We start from the raw sequence: 7,671 nt of genomic DNA on the forward strand, positions 1-7,671 counted from the left end.
CAACAAAGCAGGCACAGACTGCTGCAATGGTGTCAAAACGGCTGCCAATAATAGATATAAAAGCGCTGCAGACGCGTGCCAGACCGCCTTGAAGCAAGCAGACTGCCAGTCCGCCAGCCAGCCGGTTAGTGAGCAAAGAGCGCATATGATGCTTGTAAACGAAGCGTTCAGTAACCGCAGCGACTGGAACGACCGATGATACAGTGACCAAAAGCAAGGCATTTTAGAAAAGAAAAACCATCTACCGTTCAGAGTCGGCTTAAAACTATAATTGCTCGGCCAAACATCCAAAAAAGGTGCATGCGCCAATTTTAAATACTTGCAAATATAATATATGTACATATATCTGTATTCTATAAGGTTGCACCACATGGAAAGTATCCGCGGCAATCACAAGACGCCTGCAAGCGTTTGTCAATCGCTGCTTACGCCGCGCTTTGTCCCCGTACAATATACAACTCGCACATGCTAAACAGATCTAACAAGCTTGACGTGGCTACCGAAATTGGAAAAAAGAAATGGCAGTGGATAGGAAATACAATTAGAAAAAGTAATAAAAATTTTGCTAGGCAAGTCCTTGCGTTTGAACCCTTTCCAACAAGCTGGTCGAGAAATGGGTAGACCCCCTTGAGGCGCTCAACAGAACCTGAAATTAACTCTCTCCGATCTGGGATATGTACCTCAAAACCGTTTCCCTTGGCGAAGAGGCGTTGTTGACACTCTATGCTCCAAGTGCTTATCTTTTTCTTCGCTTCATTTATCCTTTCCTTAGTATGCACGGGAGCAAGTCAGAAGATGGCGGAGCTTGTGGAACAGTCCTAACGTTGCTTATGGTTGACAAGTCGCGCACAAGATAAGAAACATATGAGAGTGATGACATTAATGTGTTGTTATTTTTCCAAAATGTGGACTTTTGGGATGAATATTGTCCTTCAAAAGCGTTCAATTAATGCGCCTAATTTACCCAACAGAAAAATTTGGGACTGACCATACCGCGGCAACCAAAGAAGCCGGTGAACGCGTCTTCGAATTAATATTCCGCTGCATAATTTTCAGCATAACATTTCCCACAGGTTTTTCCCTCAGCAAAATTCGACATGAAGAAGTTCGCAGAATATACCAAGTCTTTATTTATTAACAAAGTTATTACGCACACATTTACTATATCTCGAATTGTGCCCAAAAGTGGCACATAAACCTCTGATAATCAACAAGATTGGATAAAAGAATCATTTTGCACTCGTCCCAAGCGCACTTTGTTTAAATGAGAAATTCCAAGTATGATACTTTTTGAACATAAGATATACCTATATGTACAGGGTGGGCCACATAGCGTTTGCTTTTGAACCACCTATTTTTTTGAGAATGGTAACACAAATGACGTGTCCAATATATTCATAATTTACTTAAAGGTTTGAAATTTCCGAAATGGGACGTTATACGCTTGAACAAAATTGGGAAATATTAAAACCTATTTCCAAAGTGGTGAGTCTTCTTCTTCTTTTCTGATTTTCACATCGGTGGCTACGTCAATAAGCAAAATTGTCGGATTTGGGGCTCAGAAAATCCACACGTTACTGTAGAGAAGCAAATGCATCCACAATGAGTCACTGTTTGGTGCGGTTTTTGGTCTGGCGACATCATCGGACCATTTTTTTCGAAAATGAGCGAGGAGCTGCGGTTACAGTAAATGGCGAGCGTTACCGTGACATGCTCAACGAGTTGTTTCCAAAAATTGAAGAGGATGGCATGGACGACATTTGGTTTCAACAGGACGGTGCAACTTGTCAAACTGCCAAAGTTACACTCGAACTTTTGGCTACCGTTTTTGAAAACCGAATAATCAGCCGAAATTTCGATATCAATTGGCCGCCTCGGAGCTGTAATTTAAGCCCGTTGGACTATTTTTTGTGGGGAGCCGTTAAGGACAAATGCTATGCGAACCATCCAGAGACGATTGATGCTTTAAAACATGAAATCGAAGTTGCCATTCATGAAATTGGAGCCCAAATCAATCTTGAAAATAAAAAAAAAAAGTTTGAAAAAATATTGATTAGTTTGTTTTTTTATAACCGATTCAAAAAGCAAATTTTACATTAAGTGAAATGCAGTATGAATAATTCAGGTCCCTGATCCTATGTACCATGGGTACCATGAGTGCCTCACTAAGAAGCCAACAATAATAGAGTTAAAAATATCAGCCATGAAAACTAAGCCAACAAGGTTTAATTTAGACTAAGCATTCAGGAGAAATATTCTGTGGAACATTTAAGGACCTTTAAGCGTTAGCGATTATGAATATCTCATCGATGAAAAAACTGTATGAGTTTAATAGCGAGAGAGAGAAACATGAAAGGTCCTCTTCGTTGAAAAAACCAAGTAAAGAAGGTCATAGCTTAAATTAGCTTTTCAATTAGGAAAACATGTCTATGCACTTAACAAAATCACATATCTTACCATTCTGAGCATACATATGTAAACAAGTCAAGCTCGAGTGTGTTCTTCGAATTCTTTTTTATGACTTCAATTGTCTCAAAATGTTTTCCACGGAGCGGCAACTTGAGCTTGGGAAACAGGAAAAAGTCACATGGAGCCATATCAGGCGAATACGGTGCTTGCGGAACGATATTAACATTATTTTTGTTCAAATAATCGCGAACAAGACGTGATGCGTGAGCTGGTGCATTATCGTGATGCAAGAACCATGACTTGTTGTCCCACAATTCCTTTCTTTTAAGACGAATGTTCTCGCGCAAACGCTTTAAACGTCTAAATAATATTCAGCGTTAACCGATTTTGCTATTTGTGCGATTTTCAAGTACAATTTCCTTTACTTTTCCGATGTTTTCGTCGTTTACTGATGTTGCTGGACGACGTTCATGAGGCAAGTTTTCAACCGATGTACGGCCCTCTTTGAATGATTTGTACCAGTGGAAAACACGAGCACGTGATAGAGCAGAGTCCCCATAGATTGTCTGCAACATTTTTAAGGCGTCTGAAGCCGAAATTTTGTTGGAATAACAAAATTTCAAACAAATTCTTTGAATTTCCATCGTTAAATTCGAAGAACACACTCGAGCTTGACTTGTTTACAGTAGCACAGAAAACAAACTATGTGACATATCACGCTGAAATTTGTCATTTAAGCTTATAACAGTCCTACCATCCAACAAAAAAATTATTTTTGCCATATGTCATCCGCGGACCGTTTTATTGATACCGTCTCGTTCATATTTGAGCAGAAGGTATGTGGCTACATACATATATCTATATTATTTCCTCACTATTAGCTCTTGTTTCTTAGAGGAAAATGAAGAAAGCTTTAGCCGTAACCAACTAATAACTTTTCAACGTTTATTATGATATACATTTTTATATATTTGATCGGTATGTACATATGTACGTAACTTGGTAGCACATTTTTTCAAAAACCAAAATTGACTTGAATTTTTTCACCAACGGACCATGACGCGACATACTGTAGCAGGGTTACTATATAATTATAATACGACTAAAAATGAGCCAAGAATTTATTTGTCTCCGCTGTTACCGTAATAGCAACGAGCCGTGTATAAAGAATTAAAAGCACACATAGCAACAAATGTTATTTCAAAAAAACAAAAAAAAGGACCGAACTTTATATACCCGTGCACATTTCAGTAAAATTTAATTTGGACTGGATGTTCATTTTTCGAGCAAACTCATATGCAATGAGAGTTATAGTTTATAGCCTCAAATGGAACGACGGAAATTTAGTCTTAACATACAGGGTGTGCCATCTTTTATGTCGGTATGCTCTAACTCAACGCGCATATCGCAAAAAGTATCGTGGTAAACAGGCACCTTCTGACAATACTATTCGTCGTTTGGTGTCGAATTTTTTTTAGCACAAGACAGTAAGAGATCGTCAACATGCCGTTCATCTACGACCAAGACTTTCCAATGAACTTATTTAAGCAGTGAGGGAGAGCGTTGCCCAGAAGCCAACAGTGTCGTATCGTCGTTGCGCTCAACATTTTGGCGCCAGTGAAACCACAATGCGGCGCATTTTAAAGGATGATTTAAATTTGTGTCCGTATAAAGTGCAATTGACACAAAGAATATCGCCGACAGACCATTCACGTCGCTTGGAATAGGGCCAAACAGTCGCTCGAATAGTTGACACTGAACCCAATTTTTGAAAGCAAATTCTAATGACTGACGCATTTGAGGAACTGAGAGTCCACACGAGATTCATGAAACGCCATTGCACGACCGGAGAGTAACTGTTTGGGCCGGCATTTGCGCCAAAACCATCATTGGGCCATATTTTTACCGAGAAAACGAAACGGTCGATGGAAACCTATATCGATGGATGTCAAATTTCATCATCCATTGCGTCATCACTTCACGTGTCATCCATGCCTTCTTATTTGATTCCCAATTAATAGGAAGGCTTTTAATATCAGCTTACGCAAACGCTCATGGACGAGCAGCTTTCCCAATATCAAGTAGTTTTTCCTTTTTATTCGGGAAGTCACTTTCTTCCTGGTATTCACGCCCACTCAACAGAGATTTTTGTTTGATTTGTTATTAAAAGAAATCTGAATGTCTTTGATTGAGAGGTTCACGTCCGCTCAATAAAGGTTTTTGTGTCAGTTTTATGAAAAACACCTTTCCGCGTCTGGCTACGACAGTGTCCGCTTAAGAGAGGATAATTTTTTCCGAAATTTATAGTTAAAACTTTGTGTAGGAAAAAATGTCCTCATAAGAGAGATGCCCGGCTAATAAAGATGTCCCTTAGGAGAGGTTACACTGTATTGGGTAAGGAAATGTTTATTAACCAATTTCGACCATTTTCAATACGAAACCACCTTGGATAAAGAATAATATGAGTACCCAGGTTCATTGAAATATTATATACATCCATATAAATTTTTGGGCGAGTTGTCTAGAGCACGGACAGACATAGCTAAGACAACTAAATTCATCGTTCTGAGCTTGGTATAAACAAGTTGATGCAATATTAATCATTAAATTTGGTTTTTAAGTGACTTTTTTACTAAATGAAAAATAAATGTTTTTGAATGGTGGAAATCTCTATTTTTACCTTTGCGCGCTTCATTGCTTGCCTGTTTGTATACACCAACTGTCTAGTTGACAAGTGTCTAATATTATTGACCCATATAGGTCATATGTGTATGCCTACAACTTTCTCGAATACTGTTCCATAAAAACGGTAGAATACCCTTGTGCACAAATTCGCGGGTATAAAAGCAAACCGATGGAAATAAAACTTTAAAGGATAGAAACAAGGACAGGAACTGACATAGAAAAATGTTTTGGCAAACGAAAAGAACTGCAGTATTTTAGGCAACTGCTTACATACAAATGTACATGCAGACATATAAGTAAATGCTTGAAGATATACACAGCCATGCATGCATACTATCGCATGTCAAAAGTATGCATTACTTGACCCTTTTCAAACTGGCCCGCAAAGATCTCTATTACCTCAGTCCAAATTTGCTTTGGATGCTTTCCATTTCAATTCAACCGGGCTATTCGGGTCATGTTCTTCGATTTCGATGTAACTGAAATATGTTGCTCTCTGGTCAAAATAATGAGACACGTATTTTTTTGTTCGCCCGAAAAAAATTTTTTTCAAGAGTTATCGGCAATTTTGTTTTTCTGCTCAAACTCGATTTTTTTTAATTATATAAGAAAAAATATTTTTTAAATGCCCATAACTTAGTCAAAAATGAACCGATTTTAATAATTCTGGATTCAAAATGATCGTAATTACTTACACGAGCGACTTCATGTAGAAACAATTGCAAAAAAGTAGTTGAAAATTTTTTATTTATATTAGCAAAAAAGAAAAAAAATTGAAATTTTTTCGAAATTCAATATTTCAAAAAGTGTATTTTTTTTTTTTTATAACTTTTTCCAAATCAAGAGGACACCTCAAACTTCAATTAAGCCGAATGCCCAGTAGCTGAAATGAGTTGTTTTTGAGTAATGAATTTTTGAGTAAAAAACCAGTTTCGCACTTTTTGTTTTTTGCAAAATAAAAAAATTTCAAATACTTTTTTGCAACTGGGTCTACATGAAATCGCTCGTGTAAGTAATGACGATCATTTTGAACCCAAATTATTAAAATCGGTTCATTTTTGACTAAGTTATGAGCATTTAAAAAAAAAATTTTCTTATATTATTAAAAAAAATCGATTTTGAGCCGAAAAACAAAATTGCCGATAAAGCTTGAAAAAAAATTTTGTCGGGCGAACAAAAAAATACGTGTCTCATTATTTTGACCAGAGAGCAACATATTTGAGTTACATCGAAATCGAAGAACATGTCCCGAATAGCCCTTTTGAATTGAAATGGAAAGAATCTATATAAGAAATTTTTTTTTAATTACTCATAACTTAGTCAAACATAAGCCGATTTGAATGATTCTGGGTTCAAAATGATCGTAATTACTTACACGGGCGACTTCATGCAGAAACAATTGCTAAAAGTAGTTGAAAATGTTTTATTTTGCAAAAAACAAAAAGTGCGAAACACGGTTTTTACTCAAAAATTCATTACTCAAAAACAACTCATTTTAGCTACTGGGCATTCGGCTTAATTGAAGTTTGAGGTGTCCTCTTGATTTGGAAAAAGTTATAAAAAAAAAAAATACACTTTTTGAAATATTGAATTTCGAAAAAATTTCAATTTTTTTTCTTTTTTGCTAAATAAAAAATTTTCAACTACTTTTTTGCAATTGTTTCTAGATGAAGTCGCTCGTGTAAGTAATTACGATCATTTTGAATCCAGAATTATTAAAATCGGTTCATTTTTGACTAAGTTATGGGCATTTAAAAAATATTTTTTCTTATATAATTAAAAAAAATCGAGTTTGAGCAGAAAAACAAAATTGCCGATAACTCTTGAAAAAAATTTTTTTCGGGCGAACAAAAAAATACGTGTCTCATTATTTTGACCAGAGAGCAACATATTTCAGTTACATCGAAATCGAAGAACATGACCCGAATAGCCCGGTTGAATTGAAATGGAAAGCATCTTTGATGAGCTGGAATGGTCTAAGTTTAAGTCGGCCTTGAAACTAGTATAAAATGATTATCACAATGACTTTAGCCAATAATTTGTAATACCATAACAATCAAGCTTGTGAACTCCACATGAACGGGTATAATCACAAAAGGAATTAGTCCTTAGCTGGCCAAGAGAAACTCCAATTTACTGTATGTAGCAGCCAAGGCTCCTTCTGGCCAACAAAAGTGGTCGCGACTGACGCCACAGCTAACGCAAACAGCGTCATTGCCAAATTTGTATCCTTCAGGGCGATTAAATTTGCGCTAAAGAAAAGGGGTAGAAGATTTATTCATACCAAGTTTAAACACTTGTAGGGTTCGTTTTTCCTCTTTTGAAGAAAAATTAGTAGAATATTTTTATTGCTGGCAGTTGGAGTAAATTTACTTACATACATATATGTATGTGCATGATTTGGCAGCAATAGTGCAATTTCGTTTACTATTTACGAGGGCTTCTAGCACAAATGCAAATGTTGTATTAATGACTCAGCAAAACTTCAGCCTCAACATAATTTGCTTTTAAAAATAGATTAACAGTTACGTATAGCATGACTAGCAAGTCAGTCGAAGGGAGTATTGAGCTCCCCAT

This window comes from Anastrepha obliqua, chromosome 3 (genome assembly GCF_027943255.1).
Source record: "Anastrepha obliqua isolate idAnaObli1 chromosome 3, idAnaObli1_1.0, whole genome shotgun sequence".
Lineage (NCBI taxonomy): Eukaryota > Metazoa > Arthropoda > Insecta > Diptera > Tephritidae > Anastrepha > Anastrepha obliqua.